Genomic DNA, 18,798 nt, shown 5'->3' on the forward strand with positions numbered 1-18,798 from the left:
ATCTGAACTAGAACTGAACTAGAACTGAACTAGAACTGAACTAGAACTGAACTAGAACTGAACTAGAACTGAACTAGAACTGAACTAGAACTGAACTAGAACTGAACTAGAACTGAACTAGAACTGAACTAGAACTGAACTAGAACTGAACTAGAACTGAACTAGAACTGAACTAGAACTGAACTAGAACTGAACTAGAACTGAACTAGAACTGAACTAGAACTGAACTAAAACTGAACTAGAACTGAACTAGAACTGAACTTGAACTCAACTAGAACTGAACTAGAACTGAACTTGAACTCAACTAGAACTGAACTAGAACTGAACTAGAACTGAACTAGAACTGAACTAGAACTGAACTAGAACTGAACTAGAACTGAACTAGAACTGAACTGAACTAGAACTGAACTAGAACTGAACTAGAACTGAACTAGAACTGAACTAGAACTGAACTAGAACTGAACTAGAACTGAACTAGAACTGAACTAGAACTAAACTAGAACTGAACTACAACTGAACTAGAACTGAACTAGAACTGAACTAGAACTGAACTAGAACTGAACTAGAACTGAACTTGAACTGAGCTAGAATTGAGCTAAACCTGAATGATTAACTGAGTTCGATTTTTAAGGAATATAACTTATCGGATTTTAACTAATCCTCGAAGAATAAGTTATCGAGTAAGTTGACTAATACCAGCAAACGCATAATTGAACACCCTTATTCTTTTAGGTGAACGTGTAATAGAAAATGTGCGGTAATTTTATATGTGGTCGGTGCAAAAACGTCAGATATATTAATTGAGAAACTGATTTTCTGATATAAAAGTTATTACCAGAGCTTTGGCTAACTCAGTCAACCAGAATTAACGGCAAAAATCATTAATCGTTTTATAAATCTAATTTAAATAAAGTGTATAGAGAAATAATTTTTATAAAATTTGTTAAGAATAAAGGAAGAATCCAGAGGAAGTGCCTAAGGTCTTGAAGTTAAATTTCTGAATGTAGAGAATATAATCAAGAAGAGTGAACAGTTTAAACTGGTTTGTATTTGTGTACTTTGATAATAATTTTTTGCATTCAAATTAATAAGTATTTTTATAGACTTTGTATGACAATAATTTCAGTTTAATACTTATATATTAATACTGCAATTAGTTGTAGAGCAGGTAGTTGAAATTAGCAAATACTTTGTATAATGCGAATTAATTAACTTAAATAAAATGTTTTAAAATACCTTGGCACTTCAACAAAAAATACTACAGGTACAAAAAGTAAGGATATATTTATGATTTGCTAATGGAAGTGTTGAAACTGAGCAATAAGTTAACAAGAGTTTATCATGGGTTGTATATCCTTTTTAAAACTCCCATTCAATGTCTGCAACAGTAGAAATCTTTGACCTAAAAATTAGTATAAAATAGTAATACTACAAGTCATAAGACAAATCGTATTGTCAGTTTTATCGAGAATAGATTTGTAGTAATGTATAGAAATCGATTTTATATAATTAAGTGTACTTCGTCATTTTTGTTGTATTTAATAATACAATTCATTAAAATGCCATTTCTCATTCCTATAAAGATGCATCATAAGATAAACACTTTTCAAAGAATAGTAATGTATTTTTAAAAGTATTGATCGTATGGTTGAACTTTGTTTAATAGCACTATTTATTTTTCTTTATTTTACGATAGTTTAATTTTGAAAATGTGATTCAATTTTTTTAATGTCTCATCGGTAAGAAAATCAGTTTCATTTGCGGTCTTTGCAAAAAACGTGTTAATAAAATTAACATTTTGATTTAAGAAAAATATTCTTGGAAATATGAAGAGAAATATTTCTAATGCTGCTATTGCAGAATAGTTTTGTTCTAGTTCTGTTCTAGTTCAGTCTAGTTCAGTTCTAGTTCTGTTCTAGTTCTGTTCTAGTTCTGTTCTAGTTCTGTTCTAGTTCTGTTCTAGTTTTGTTCTAGTTCTGTTCTAGTTCTGTTCTAGTTCTGTTCTAGTTCTGTTCTAGTTCTGTTCTAGTTCTGTTCTAGTTCTGTTCTAGTTCTGTTCTAGTTCTGTTCTAGTTCTGTTCTAGTTCTGTTCTAGTTCTGTTCTAGTTCTGTTCTAGTTCTGTTCTAGTTCTGTTCTAGTTCTGTTCTAGTTCTGTTCTAGTTCTGTTCTAGTTCTGTTCTAGTTCTGTTCTAGTTCTGTTCTAGTTCTGTTCTAGTTCTGTTCTGTTCTAGTTTCTGTTCTGTTCTAGTTCTGTTCTAGTTCTGTTCTAGTTCTGTTCTAGTTCTGTTCTAGTTCTGTTCTAGTTCTGTTCTAGTTCTGTTCTAGTTCTGTTCTAGTTTCTGTTCTAGTTCTGTTCTAGTTCTGTTCTAGTTCTGTTCTAGTTCTGTTCTAGTTCTGTTCTAGTTCTGTCTAGTTCTGTTCTAGTTCTGTTCTAGTTCTGTTCTAGTTCTGTTCTAGTTCTGTTCTAGTTCTGTTCTAGTTCTGTTCTAGTTCTGTTCTAGTTCTGTTCTAGTTCTGTTCTAGTTCTGTTCTAGTTCTGTTCTAGTTTGTTCTAGTTCTGTTCTAGTTCTGTTCTAGTTCTGTTCTAGTTCTGTTCTGTTCTAGTTCTGTTCCAGTTCTGTTCTAGTTCTGTTCTAGTTCTGTTCTAGTTCCGTTCTAGTTCTGTTCTTGTTCTGTTCCAGTTCTGTTCTAGTTCTGTTCTAGTTCTGTTCTAGTTCCGTTCTAGTTCTGTTCTAGTTCTGTTCTAGTTCTGTTCTAGTCTGTTCTAGTTCTGTTTAGTTCTGTTCTGTTCTAGTTCTAGTTGTTCTGTTCTAGTTCTGTCTAGTTCTGTTCTAGTTCTGTTCTATTTCTGTTCTAGTTCTGTTCTAGTTCTGTTCTAGTTTGTTCTAGTTCTGTTCTAGTTCTGTTCTAGTTCTGTTCTAGTTCTGTTCTAGTTCTGTTCTAGTTCTGTTCTAGTTCTGTTCTAGTTCGGTTCTAGTTCTGTTCTAGTTCTGTTCTAGTTCTGTTCTAGTTCTGTTCTAGTTCTGTTCTAGTTCTGTTCTAGTTCTGTCTAGTTATGTTCTAGTTCTGTTCTAGTTCTGTTCTAGTTCTGTTCTAGTTATGTTCTAGTTTTCTAGTTATGTTTTCTAGTTCTGTTCTAGTTTGTTCTAGTTCTGTTCTAGTTCTGTTCTGTTCTGTTAGTTCTTGTCTAGTTCTGTTCTGTTCTAGTTCTGTTCTAGTTGTTCTAGTTCTGTTCTAGTTCTGTTCTAGTTCTGTTCTAGTTCTGTTCTAGTTCTGTTCTAGTTCTGTTTGTTCTAGTTATGTTCTAGTTCTGTTCTAGTTCTGTTCTAGTTCTGTTCTAGTTCTGTTCTAGTTCTGTTCTAGTTCTGTTCTAGTTCGTTCTAGTTCTGTTCTAGTTCTGTTCTAGTTCTGTTCTAGTTCTGTTCTAGTTCTGTTCTAGTTCTGTTCTAGTTCTGTTCTAGTTCTTTCTAGTTCTGTTCTAGTTCTGTTCTAGTTTGTTCTAGTTCTGTTCTAGTTCTGTTCTGTTCCAGTTCTGTTCTAGTTCTGTTCTAGTTCTGTTTAGTTCGTTCTAGTTCTGTTCTAGTTCTGTTCTAGTTCTGTTCTAGTTCTGTTCTAGTTCTGTTCTAGTTCTGTTCTAGTTCTGTTCTGTTCTAGTTCTGTCTGTTCTAGTTCTGTTCTATTCTGTTCTAGTTCTAGTTAGTTCTGTTCTAGTCTGTTCTAGTTCTGTTCTAGTTCTGTTTATGTTCTAGTTCTGTTCTGTTCTGTTCTAGTTCTGTCTAGTTGTTCTAGTTATGTTCTAGTTCTGTTCTAGTTCTGTTCTAGTTCTGTTCTAGTTCTGTTCTAGTTCTGTTCTAGTTCTGTTCTAGTTCTGTTCTAGTTCTGTTCTAGTTCTGTTCTAGTTCTGTTCTAGTTCTGTTCTAGTTCTGTTCTAGTTCTGTTCTAGTTCTGTTAGTTCTAGTTCTGTTCTGTTCAGTTCTGTTCTAGTTCAGTTCTAGTTCAGTTCTAGTTCTGTTCTAGTTTGTTCTAGTTTGTTCTAGTTCTGTTCTAGTTCTGTTCTAGTTATGTTCTAGTTCTGTTCTAGTTCTGTTCTAGTTCTGTTCTAGTTCTGTTCTAGTTCTGTTTAGTAGTTCTGTTCTAGTTCTGTTCAGTTCTGTTCTAGTTCTGTTCTAGTTCTGTTCTAGTTCTGTTCTAGTTTTCTAGTTCTGTTCTAGTTCTGTTCTAGTTCTGTTCTAGTTCTGTTCTAGTTCTGTTCTAGTTCTGTTCTAGTTCTGTTCTAGTTCTGTTCTAGTTCTGTTCTAGTTCTGTTCTAGTTCTGTTCTAGTTTGTTCTAGTTCTGTTCTAGTTCTGTTCTAGTTCTGTTTAGTTCTGTTCTTTCTGTTCTAGTTCTGTTCTAGTTCTGTTTCTGTTCTGTTCTAGTTCTGTTCTAGTTCTGTTCTAGTTCTGTTCTAGTTCTGTTCTAGTTCTGTTCTAGTTCTGTTCTAGTTCTGTTTTTCTGTTCTGTTCTTTTTTTTCTGTTCTAGTTTTTTTTGTTCTAGTTCTGTTTTTGTTCTAGTTCTGTTCTAGTTCTGTTCTAGTTCTGTTCTAGTTCTGTTCTAGTTCTGTTCTAGTTCTGTTCTAGTTCTGTTCTAGTTCTGTTCTAGTTCTGTTCTAGTTCTGTTCTAGTTTGTTCTAGTTTGTTCTAGTTCTGTTCTAGTTCTGTTCTAGTTCTGTTCTAGTTCTGTTCTAGTTCTGTTCTAGTTCTGTTCTAGTTCTGTTCTAGTTCTGTTTAGTTCTGTTTCCAGTTCGTTCTAGTGTCTAGTTCTGCTCTAGTTCTGCTCTAGTTCTGCTCTAGTTCTGTTCTAGTTCTGTTCTAGTTCTATTGTAGTTCTGTTCTAGTCTTTTCTAATTCAGTTATAGTTATGATTTGTAATACATATATTATAGTAAATAAATTTTTTTTCAAAACAACCACCGTTACAATTGGGACATATTCATGCCATTTATTTGGTTGTTATGGTTGTTTTAAACACAATACATATTCGGATTAACATACATATATTTCTATATACACTGTATACAAGATTCGCAACCAGGCGAACAGAAAAATAAGCAAATCGTAATGGAGAAAAAAATGTAACAGAATACAACATATATCATGCATTCATATGTACATAAGTATAGACATATTCATGTACAAACATACCACATATCTGTATATTATATACAAGTGTATAATAAAAAGCTACAAGAAAATAATAACAAATAATATAATATACCTACATACATATGTATTTATGTATGTATGTTTGTGTGTACATATGTAAATATAAATATATTATATTTATTTGTGTAAAATCAAAACACATGTTCAAACAACAAACATACATACATATGTACTGATACTACACTAGTAAATTCGTTTGTAGTTCTGTTAAAATACCTTTGATAAATGTTAGAAAAATATCAAAACGTACTACATACGAACATTCATTCATATGCAAGTACTTCTATGATTTTATTTACCTGCAACTATTTGATGTATTCATTTAATCTTGTGTGATTCGAAGTAATACTTGCATACTCACTTACATAATTTCTGTCTGTTTTATGAATTCGTAGCAAATAAAATTTTCTAGGTATTTTGTTTTTTGCACTTTTATTTTGAATACTTCTTCAGTAAATTAAACATCATGTTTAGTGATTTGTTTGTGAGATTAAATTGGTTATGTCAAAGTAGTTTTAAAATGTAACCCGCTCAAAGAGTAGATAGCTTTTGATTAAAGTGTCAAACACTTTAACTAAAGTAAACAAATGAAAACACAATGATATAGTTTAGTTCTAGTTCAGTTCTAGTTCAGTTCTAGTTCAGTTCTAGTTCAGTTCTAGTTCAGTTCTAGTTCAGTTCTAGTTCAGTTCTAGTTCAGTTCTAGTTCAGTTCTAGTTCAGTTCTAGTTCAGTTCTAGTTCAGTTCTAGTTCAGTTCTAGTTCAGTTCTAGTTCAGTTCTAGTTCAGTTCTAGTTCAGTTCTAGTTCAGTTCTAGTTCAGTTCTAGTTCAGTTCTAGTTCAGTTCTAGTTCAGTTCTAGTTCAGTTCTAGTTCAGTTCTAGTTCAGTTCTAGTTCAGTTCTAGTTCAGTTCTAGTTCAGTTCTAGTTCAGTTCTAGTTCAGTTCTAGTTCAGTTCTAGTTCAGTTCTAGTTCAGTTCTAGTTCAGTTCAGTTAGTTCAGTTCTAGTTCAGTTCTAGTTCTAGTTCAGTTCTAGTTCAGTTCTAGTTCAGTTCTAGTTCAGTTTAGTTCAGTTCTAGTTCAGTTCTAGTTCAGTTCTAGTTCAGTTCTAGTTCAGTTCTAGTTCAGTTCTAGTTCAGTTCTAGTTCAGTTCTAGTTCAGTTCTAGTTCAGTTCTAGTTCAGTTCTAGTTCAGTTCTAGTTCAGTTCTAGTTCAGTTCTAGTTCAGTTCTAGTTCAGTTCTAGTTCAGTTCTAGTTCAGTTCTAGTTCAGTTCTAGTTCAGTTCTAGTTCAGTTCTAGTTCAGTTCTAGTTCAGTTATAGTTCAGTTTCTAGTTCAGTTCTAGTTCAGTTCTAGTTCAGTTCTAGTTCAGTTCTAGTTCAGTTCTAGTTCAGTTCTAGTTCAGTTCGTTTAGTTCTAGTTCAGTTCTAGTTCAGTTCTAGTTCAGTTCTAGTTCAGTTCTAGTTCAGTTCTAGTTCAATTCTAGTTCAGTTCCACATCAGTCCTAGTTCAGTTCTACTTCAGTTCTAATTCGGCTCCAGTATGATTTTAGTTCATTTGTTCTAGCAGTGCTCATACTTTTGAAGATTGCTGAACCAATGCAGATTATTATTTAAATTTCTTGTTTTTTTTGGTCGTTTTACCAACTAATTTGTAAAATATATTTAATTATAATATGACAACATATTTAAATCTTTCAAATTAAAACCAAATATTTTTGCATTATTATATAAATAATTAAATTAATAAAAATTTACAAATGTTGGGCATTAAAAATTAACTCCTTTTCAGCTGGCGGCGCTTGTTTCGAAATCATATATATATGTATATGCAACAAATAAAACAAAAATACATATTTTAAATGCGTATGATAGACTTCCAAACAAATTTCTAGTCCTAAAAATACCAAGGGAAATAATACAAACTGCTAACCATTCCTATATTATTACTCTTTATGTATTTGTTGTCAAATCCCAGTATTATGCTGTTAGTAGTTTGAAAACGGAATGGGATTTTAAAATAAATACTTACATAACCTATATACATATATATAGATATTTATATTTGTGGCATGTGTTGTTGTAGTTAGAGCGTATAAAAAATAAAATGTATTTAAAAAAAGAACAAGAGCAAAAACAAAATTTTCTATTGCTTGTATTTGTTATTTTAAACATGCTGCTGTTTGGTCCTTCGAGCCTGTTTTCTAACTTATAGAATTTTTACCAAAAGTTTTTGTTAAATATAATTTTATATAAAATAATTTATTTAAAATTTCTCAATTTTATAAAAAAAACAATACAACACAATAAATTATTTAGAATAAATTTCATATATTTTGTTTTACTAAAACTTCATGTAAATTTGATTGTACTGCAGAAAAGTTTATGTAGAGATAATGGATAAAGTTTTGTAGAATAAAGTTTGTTTTGTGTAATGGAATATAAATAGAGAGGATGCTATTAGAAAGTAATAGACATAGCTTTAAGCAACTGAAGTAGAACTCAACTACCACTGTACTAGAACTGAGCTAGAACTGAACTGGATCTGAACTAGAACTGAACTAGAACTGAACTAGAACTGAACTAGAACTGAACTAGAACTGAACTAGAACTGAACTAGAACTGAACTAGAACTGAACTAGAACTGAACTAGAACTGAACTAGAACTGAACTACTGAACTGAAATAGGATTGAAATAGGACTAAACTAGGACTGAACTAGCAGAGAACTAGGACTGAACTAGAACAGAACTAGAACAAAACTAGAACAGAACTAGAACAGAACTAGAACAGAACTAGAACAGAACTAGAACAGAGCTAGAACAGAACTAGAACAGAACTAGAACAGAACTAGAAAAAAACTAGAACAGAACTAGAACAGAACTAGAACAGAACTAGAACAAACTAGAACAGGACTAGAACAGGACTAGAACAGACCTAGAACAGAACTAGAACAGAACTAGAACAGAACTAGAACAGAACTAGAACAAAACTAGAACAGAACTAGAACAGAACTAGAACAGAACTAGAATAGAACTAGAACAGGACTAGAACAGGACTAGAACAGAACTAGAACAGAACTAAACAGAACTAGAACAGAACAGAACAGAACTAGAACTAGAACAGAACTAGAACAGAACTAGAACTGAATTAGAACTGAACTAGAACTGAACTAGAATTGTACTAGAACTGAACTAGAACTGAACTGAACTAGAACTGAACTAGAACTGAACTAGAACTGAACTAGAGCTGAACTGAACTGAACTAGAACTGAACTAGAAACTGAACTAGAACTGAACTAGAACTGAACTAGAACTGAACTAGAACTGAACTAGATATGAACTAGAACTGAACTAGAACTGAACTAGAACTGAACTAGAACTGAACTAGAACTGAACTAGAACTGAACTAGAACTGAACTAGAACTGAACTAGAACTGAACTAGAACTGAACTAGAACTGAACTAGAACTGAACTAGAACTGAACTAGAACTGAACTAGAACTGAACTAGAACTGAACTAGAACTGAACTAGAACTGAACTAGAACTGAACTGGAACTGAACTAGAACTGAACTAGAACTGAACTAGAACTGAACTAGAACTGAACTAGAACTGAACTAGAACTGAATAGAACTGAACTAGAACTGAACTAGAACTGAACTAGAACTGAACAAGAACTGAACTAGAACTGAACTAAAACTGAACTAGAACTGAAATAGAACTGAACTAGAACTGAACTAGAACTGAACTAGAATTGAACTAGAACTGAACTAGAACTGAACTAGAACTGAATTAGAACTGAACTAGAACAGAACTAGAACAGAACTAGAACAGAACTAGAACAGAACTAGAACAGAACTACAACAGAACTACAACAGAACTAGAACAGAACTAGAACAGAACTAGAACAGACTAGAACAGAACTAGAACAGAACTAGAACAGAACTAGAACAGAACTAGAACAGAACTAGAACAGAACTAGAACAGAACTAGAACAGAACTAGAACAGAACTAGAACAGAACTAGAACAGAACTAGAACAGAACTAGAACAGAACTAGAACAGAACTAGAACAGAACTAGAACAGAACTAGAACAGAACTAGAACAGAACTAGAACAGAACTAGAACAGAACTAGAACAGAACTAGAACAGAACTAGAACAGAACTAGAACAGAACTAGAACAGAACTAGAACAGAACTAGAACAAACTAGAAACAGAACTAGAACAGAACTAGAACAGAACTAACAGAACTAGAACAGAACTAGAACAGAACTAGAACAGAACTAGAACAGAACTAGAACAGAACTAGAACAGAACTAGAACAGAACTAGAACAGAACTAGAACAGAACTAGAACAGAAATAGAACAGAACTAGAACAGAAGTAGAACAGAACTAGAACAGAACTAGAACAGAACTAGAACAGAACTAGAACAGAACTAGAACAGAACTAGAACAGAACTAGAACAGAACTAGAACAGAACTAGAACAGAACTAGAACAGAACTAGAACAGAACTAGAACAGAACTAGAACAGAACTAGAACAGAACTAGAACAGAACTAGAATAGAACTAGAATAGAACTAGAACAGAACTAGAACAGAACTAGAACAGAACTACAACAGAACTAGAACTGAACTAGAATTGAACTAGAATTGAACTGGAACTGAACTAAACTGAGCTAGAACTAAACTAGAACTGAACTAGAACTGAACTAGAACTGAACTAGAACTGAACTAGAACTGAACTAGAACTGAACTAGAACTGAACTGGAACTGAACTAGAACTGAACTAGAACTGAACTAGAACTGAACTGGAACTGAACTAGAACTGAACTAGAACTGAACTAGAACTGAACTAGAACTGAACTAGAACTGAACTAGAACTGAACTAGAACTGAACTAGAACTGAACTAGAACTGAACTAGAACTGAACTAGAACTGAACTAGAACTGAACTAGAACTGAACTAGAACTGAACTAGAGAACTGAACAACTGAACTAGAACTGAACTAGAACTGAACTAGAACTGAACTAGAACTGAACTAGAACTGAACTAGAACTGAACTAGAAACTGAACTAGAAACTGAACTAGAACTGAACTAGAACTGACTAGAAACTGAACTAGAACTGAACTAGAACTGACTACTGAGAAACTGAACTAGAGCTTGAACTAGAACTGAACTAGAACTGAACTAGAACTGAAACTAGAACTGGAACTAGAACTGAACTAGAACTGTAACTAGAACTGAACTAGAACTGAACTAGAAACTGAACATAGAACATAACTAGAACTGAACTAGATCTGAACTGCCATTAAAGTAGAAAACTGTTAGTATCCTTGCTGCATCCTTTTTACATACTGTGATTCTTTTATGTTATTTTTATCATTTTGCCACCAGCCACTTTGTCATTTGTCAAATTTTCATTTACATTCATAAATATTTTGTTTAATTTTTTATTCAAATTATTGTTTTTATTAAAACATCATTTCCATTGTTTAACCAAAAAATATTTATAATAAATTAAATAAATTTATTTATATATTTAAATATTTTATTTAAAAAATTTTTTCTACAAAAGTTTTTAACAATAAATATTTTAAACAATTACTAACAGTAGAGCAGAACTAAAAGATAAACACTGAAGTTGTTTTCTGTGGGAAATATATTTTACACAACAAAATATTTCTATGCACATATAAACCAATTTATATAAATATAAAATATTTTAGTAAAAACAAAAACTAACTGAAAAATAAATTTAAAGTTTTAAAAGCTGGCAGGCAGGATCACAAGTGATGTGAGTGAATGAATGATTGGATGATGATGAGTTTAACGAATTAATTTAAGCCTCAATAAATAACAAACAATACCCAAGCTGGCAACAATTGTTGGGTAGTAAATCAATCTACTAGGAAACTAAATAACTGTTAATATAGAATTTATATTTATGCCTAAAAGTACCCACATCCTTTGTATTTTATAGCCTATTTGTTTTGTGGTCCTAACACCCTGCTCTTTAGAATTTTACAGCCCCTTATCCAGACTAAATCAATAAAAAAAATTGTAATAAATACATGAGTAGTAGTTGTTGGTTGTTATAATACAATCCTCACCCCCATCAAAACTTCAATTATTATTCGTATTAGTTTTAATAATTGAATTTTAACAATTGTTGTAAATTTTAGAGGCTGAGGAAAGGAAAAACTTTATGGAAAAACAAATAATGTACAAAAATATATAGAGAAATAATAATAAACAATATAAATTTGTTGTTTTTTTTTTTTTTTTGTTTTCTCTAAACAAAAGAACCAGAGAAAATACACATTTCTATATACATATAGATTTTGCAATAATAACAGGCAGACAGAAATTCTAACAACATTTTTGTTTTTTAGTTCAAATGTTAGTCTGAATGAAAAAAAAAAAACATACAAACCCACATAAAGATATGCAAACACATAGAAATTTTCAACAGTTTACACTTTTTATACCCGCATGCCGACATATTGCAGGAATATGTTGCGTTAAAGATTGGTTTGGTAACATGATGTTAAAAATGTAGATTGAGACACTTCACGCAGTTCTAGTTCAGTTCAGTTCAAGTTCAGTTTAGTTCAGTTCTAGTCAGTTCAGTTCAGTTCTAGTTCAGTTCTAGTTCAGTTCTAGTTCAGTTCTAGTTCAGTTCTAGTTCAGTTCTAGTTCGTAGTTCAGTTCTAGTTCAGTTCTAGTTCAGTTCTAGTTCAGTTCTAGTTCAGTTCTAGTTCAGTTCTAGTTCAGTTCTAGTTCAGTTCTAGTTCAGTTCTAGTTCAGTTCTAGTTCAGTTCTAGTTCGTTCGTTCAGTTCTAGTCAGTTCAGTCAGTTCTAGTTCAGTTCTAGTTCAGTTCTAGTTCAGTTCTAGTTCAGTTCTAGTTCAGTTCTAGTTCAGTTCTAGTTCAGTTCTAGTTCAGTCTAGTTCAGTTCTAGTTCAGTTCTAGTTCAGTTCTAGGTTCAGTTCTAGTTCAGTTCTAGTTCAGTTCTAGTTCAGTTCTAGTTCAGTTCTAGTTCAGTTCTAGTTCAGTTCTAGTTCAGTTCTAGTTCAGTTCTAGTTCAGTTCTAGTTCAGTTCTAGTTCAGTTCTAGTTCAGTTCTAGTTCAGTTCTAGTTCAGTTTCTAGTTCAGTTCTAGTTCAGTTCTAGTTCAGTTCTAGTTCAGTTCTAGTTCAGTTCTAGTTCAGTTCTAGTTCAGTTCTAGTTCAGTTCTAGTTCAGTTCTAGTTCAGTTCTAGTTCAGTTCTAGTTCAGTTCTAGTTCAGTTCTAGTTCAGTTCTAGTTCAGTTCTAGTTCAGTTCTAGTTCAGTTCTAGTTCAGTTCTAGTTCAGTTCTAGTTCAGTTCTAGTTCAGTTCTAGTTCAGTTCTAGTTCAGTTCTAGTTCAGTTCTAGTTCAGTTCTAGTTCAGTTCTAGTTCAGTTCTAGTTCAGTTCTAGTTCAGTTCTAGTTCAGTTCTAGTTCAGTTCTAGTTCAGTTCTAGTTCAGTTCTAGTTCAGTTCTAGTTCAGTTCTAGTTCAGTTCTAGTTCAGTTCTAGTTCAGTTCTAGTTCAGTTCTAGTTCAGTTCTAGTTCAGTTCTAGTTCAGTTCTAGTTCAGTTCTAGTTCAGTTCTAGTTCAGTTCTAGTTCAGTTCTAGTTCAGTTCTAGTTCAGTTCTAGTTCAGTTCTAGTTCAGTTCTAGTTCAGTTCTAGTTCAGTTCTAGTTCAGTTCTAGTTCAGTTCTAGTTCAGTTCTAGTTCAGTTCTAGTTCAGTTCTAGTTCAGTTCTAGTTCAGTTCTAGTTCAGTTCTAGTTCAGTTCTAGTTCAGTTCTAGTTCAGTTCTAGTTCAGTTCTAGTTCAGTTCTAGTTCAGTTCTAGTTCAGTTCTAGTTCAGTTCTAGTTCAGTTCTAGTTCAGTTCTAGTTCAGTTCTAGTTCAGTTCTAGTTCAGTTCTAGTTCAGTTCTAGTTCAGTTCTAGTTCAGTTCTAGTTCAGTTCTAGTTCAGTTCTAGTTCAGTTCTAGTTCAGTTCTAGTTCAGTTCTAGTTCAGTTCTAGTTCAGTTCTCGTTCAGTTCTAGTTGAGTTCTAGTTCAGTTCTAGTTCAATTCTAGTTCAGTTCTAGTTCAGTTCTAGTTCAGTTCTAGTTCAGTTCTAGTTCAGTTCTAGTTCAGTTCTAGTTCAGTTCTAGTTCAGTTCTAGTTCAGTTCTAGTTCAGTTCTAGTTCAGTTCTAGTTCAGTTCTAGTTCAGTTCTAGTTCAGCTCTAGTTCAGTTCTAGTTCAGTTCTAGTTCAGCTCTAGTTCAGTTCTAGTTCAGTTCTAGTTCAGTTCTAGTTCAGTTCTAGTTCAGTTCTAGATCAGTTCTAGTTGAGTTCCAGATCAGTTCTAATTAACTTCTAGTTCACTTTTAATTCAGTTTTGATAAATTTTCACTGAAAATTCAATTATTCACTGAAAGTTAAATTTTTCACTAAAAATTCAGTTTTGTACTAAAAATTAGATTTTTCACTTAAAATTCAATTTTTCACTAAAAATTTAATTTTTCACTAAAAGTTAAATTTTTCACTTGAAATTCAATTTTTCACTAAAATTAAATTTTTCACTTAAATTAAATTTTTCACTAAAAATTAAATTTTTCACTAAAATTCAATTTTTCACTAAAAATTCAAATTTTTCACTTAAAATTCAAATTTTCACTTAAAATTAAATTTTTCATTAAAAATTAAAATTTTCACTTAAAATTCAATATTTCATTAAACATTAAATTTTTCATTAAATTCAATTATTCACCAAAAAGTCATTTTTTCACTAAAAATTAACTTTTTCAGTAAAAATTCATTTTTCAACAAAAATTCAATTTTTCACTAAAAATTAAATTTTTCCCTTAAAATGAAATTTTTCTCTAAAATTTAATATTTTCACTCAAAATTTAATTTTTGAAGCAATTAATTGGTTCTAGTTTATACTATTTGTCAGTCACAGTGGAACAGTTTAAATTTTTCACTTAAATTAAATTTTTCACTAAAAATTAAATTTTTCACTAAAATTCAATTTTTCACTAAAAATTCAAATTTTTCACTTAAAATTCAAATTTTCACTTAAAATTAAATTTTTCATTAAAAATTAAAATTTTCACTTAAAATTCAATATTTCATTAAACATTAAATTTTTCATTAAATTCAATTATTCACCAAAAAGTCATTTTTTTCACTAAAAATTAACTTTTTCAGTAAAAATTCATTTTTCAACAAAAATTCAATTTTTCACTAAAAATTAAATTTTTCCCTTAAAATGAAATTTTTCTCTAAAATTTAATATTTTCACTCAAAATTTAATTTTTGAAGCAATTAATTGGTTCTAGTTTATACTATTTGTCAGTCACAGTGGAACAGTTTCTAGTTGTTAGCTACTAACCCATTGATCATTTGTATATAAATACTATTTGAAATTTTTGCTTAGATTTTGTTGTTGGGTATTTATAATTCGACCTTACCGAGTGTAATGTTTTTACTTAATATTTGTTGTTGTTGTTGTGTTATTAGTTAGCTTTTATAAACAATAACATTTAAGCATACATATGTATATTTTTTTCTACAAGTATGTAGTATACGATTATGGGCATACATATGAGTACTACAAGTGTATACATATACGTATACAGATTTTTAAGTTACATAGTTATCAGTGGTCGCCATAAAGAGTTTCAAAAGTTGATATGCTATTTAAAGCTAAATTTGTTTATATCTTTCGAGAAGATGATCTGGTTAAAAAAGTGTATATATTTCGGATTGTTATTAAATTTAATCTTACTACTTTTGTCCATCTGTCTTTTATATTAAGATCTTTGAGGATCTGGATCTGGGGACAACATTAGCTTACACAAGTTTCTCTATTGATCAGAAATATTCGCTTGTTCTGTTGATGAATGCAGAAGATTTACGGTGGTCACATGCAACATTTTTACTTGCTTTGAATCTCATGAGTTGTATCTGATTTCCTTCGGTCTTATATAGTTAGGAGTGCCAATCACTGCTTTATATATAAACATATAAACTTGTATACTGATATGTATGTATAACAGTTAGTGTGTAGTTTTTATACACTTGTTGTTTCTAGTATTATTTATTGTTGTTTTTTTTATTCGTTTTATAAAAGTATTAATGTATGTATGTGTATCATTTGCAGACCATATATAAGTATGTATGTATGTATACGCAGCTATTGTATTTCATACTTATTACAAAGTATTATAAGTTTCAAATAATTCAAATACTCGAACATACATGATGCCTGAAATATGAATTTTCCCTCACACACTTCATGACTTCATTCCAGCTAACAACTCAGTCATTCATATGTACATTCATTCAGTCATTTAGAAACACGAGACTAATAGAGAGTTACAATACTTGAACTATGAATGAATACGTGTTATATACAGTGCAGTTCAAAAGTGGAGTCATGTAAAGTCATGCCACAACTTATGTTCTATAATTATAACAAGCTGATCCAACAAATGTATTTCATTCATTATATTACAAAAGTGACTGATTCTTCTGTAAATCATTTAACATTTGACCAGCACTGTAACACTTTTGTTCTGTAATTTGTTGTTTGGGCTTTTGTTGGACACACAAGCATTATTGTGGGGTAAAAACACTTGTTATTATAGCCGTAGTTTATGTTTAATCTATGTGGCATGTTATAGAACGGTGTTGCAACATAGAAACTTTGCACAAAACAAAATATTTAATACATACTTAAGTACAGACACACAAACACATCATATATAAAGCTGAAATTATTTAATGTTTGGTTTGAGTTTGGCAAAAATAATGTTATACTAGTTGAGTATGTATAAGAATGGTAACAGCCAGCATAAAGTAATTAGTAAAAACATATGAAAACTACAAACGACAGTTAATTCCAAAATGTCTGAGGATATTTCTTAATAGTAAATTCTAAAAAATATAATTTCAAAATTTACCAACAGTGCTATTTATTTACCCACTTCTGCTGTCTTTCACATTTTATTTTATTATACATCACCAACTTAAATGTATTTTTATGTATTTAATATCACTATCATCATCATCATTATTGTAGTCGTCATAACCTATCACAACATCATATTTTATTTGGTGTATAAAATAGCTTTTTATTAACATTTATTTAATGTACAACAATTGTTTTGTTATCAGTAGAATTGTTTAATAAAAATCATTATATTCACAGCTTTTATTTTTTGATACGAGATAATAAACTAATCTACAGCCGCCACAAACAGTTCCTCTTAATCTTTTGAAATTTATAACTTTTAGATTGAAATTTTGCCGCAGTACACTTTATGAAAATTTAATACGTTAACAATTCTCAAAAATTGGCAAAAATTTGCTGAAGTTTGCTATAATAGTAAAACTTTTATCTGCAGTTGCTATAATAGCAACACTTTTGATAAAAACAAGTAAAAGTATTGCTATAATAGCAAAACTTTTGTTAAGAAAAAACTGTTTCTATTTTGGAAAAAATTTAACAGAATATAGACTAGAATATAGACTAGACTATAGACTAGACTATAGAAATAGACTGGACTATAGACTAGACTATAGACTGGACTATAGACTAGACTATAGACTAGACTATAGACTAGACTATAGACTAGACTATAGACTAGACTATAGACTAGACTATAGACTAGAACTATAGACTAGACTATAGACTAGACTATAGACTAGACTATAGACTAGACTATAGACTAGACTATGACTAGACTATAGACTAGACTATAGACTAGACTATAGACTAGACTATAGACTAGACTAATAGACTAGACTATAGACTAGACTATAGACTAGACTATAGACTAGACTATAGACTAGACTATAGACTAGACTATAGACTAGACTATAGACTAGACTAGACTATAGACTAATAGACTAGACTATAGACTAGACTATAGACTAAGACTATAGACTAGACTATAGACTAGACTATAGACTAGACTATAGACTAGACTATGACTAGACTATAGACTAGACTATAGACTAGACTATAGACTAGACTATAGACTAGACTATAGACTAGACTATAGACTAGACTATAGACTAGACTATAGACTAGACTATAGACTAGACTATAGACTAGACTATAGACTAGACTATAGACTAGACTATAGACTAGACTATAGACTAGACTATAGACTAGACTATAGACTAGACTATAGACTAGACTATAGACTAGACTATAGACTAGACTATAGACTAGACTATAGACTAGACTATAGACTAGACTATAGACTAGACTATAGACTAGACTATACTACTAGACTAGACTATAGACTAGACTATAGACTAGACTACTATAGACTAGACTATATAGACTAGACTACTATAGACTAGACTATAGACTAGACTAGACTAGACTACTATAGACTAGACTACTATAGACTAGACTACTATAGACTAGACTACTATAGACTAGACTACTATAGACTAGACTACTATAGACTAGACTACTATAGACTAGACTACTATAGACTAGACTACTATAGACTAGACTACTATAGACTAGACTACTATAGACTAGACTACTATAGACTAGACTACTATAGACTAGACTACTATAGACTAGACTACTATAGACTAGACTACTATAGACTAGACTACTATAGACTAGACTACTATAGACTAGACTACTATAGACTAGACTACTATAGACTAGACTACTATAGACTAGACTACTATAGACTAGACTACTAGACTAGACTACTATAGACTAGACTATAGACTAGACTATAGACTAGACTATAGACTAGACTATAGACTAGACTATAGACTAGACTATAGACTAGACTATAGACTAGACTATAGACTAGACTATAGACTAGACTATAGACTAGACTATAGACTAGACTATAGACTAGACTATAGACTAGACTAGACTAGACTATAGACTAGACTATAGACTAGACTATAGACTAGACTATAGACTAGACTATAGACTAGACTATAGACTAGACTATAGACTAGACTATAGACTAGACTAGACTATAGACTAGACTATAGACTAGACTATAGACTAGACTATAGACTAGGCTATAGACTAGACTATAGACTAGACTATAGACTAGACTATAGACTAGACTATAGACTAGACTATAGACTAGACTTTAGATTAAGATGACTATAGACTAGACTATAGACTAGACTATAGACTAGACTATAGACTAGACTATAGACTAGACTATAGACTAGACTATAGACTAGACTATAGACTAGACTATAGACTAGACTATAGACTAGACTATAGACTAGACTATAGACTAGACTATAGACTAGACTATAGACTAGACTATAGACTAGACTATAGACTAGACTATAGACTAGACTATAGACTAGACTATAGACTAGACTAGACGACTATAGACTAGACTATAGACTAGACTATAGACTAGACTATAGACTAGACTATAGACTAGACTATAGACTACTATCTAGACTATAGACTAGACTATAGACTAGACTATAGACTAGACTATAGACTAGACTATAGACTAGACTATAGACTAGACTATAGACTAGACTATAGACTAGACTATAGACTA

General features: G+C 31.3%; 1 protein-coding gene across 1 annotated transcript in view; it reads left to right on the top strand.

The window, feature by feature from the left end:
• Positions 1-847: 847 nt before the first annotated feature.
• The window catches only part of LOC119609231 (long-chain-fatty-acid--CoA ligase heimdall), a 48,627-nt gene continuing 30,676 nt past the window's right edge, over positions 848-18,798 (top strand). Inside the window, 1 exon segment of the mRNA XM_037963955.1 lies at positions 848-1,042. The gene's annotated coding sequence lies outside the window, so the exon portion shown is untranslated.

Source organism: Lucilia sericata, unplaced genomic scaffold (assembly GCF_015586225.1).
Source record: "Lucilia sericata isolate MDLA Ls3-8-SP2 unplaced genomic scaffold, ASM1558622v1 Contig000950F_arrow, whole genome shotgun sequence".
Lineage (NCBI taxonomy): Eukaryota > Metazoa > Arthropoda > Insecta > Diptera > Calliphoridae > Lucilia > Lucilia sericata.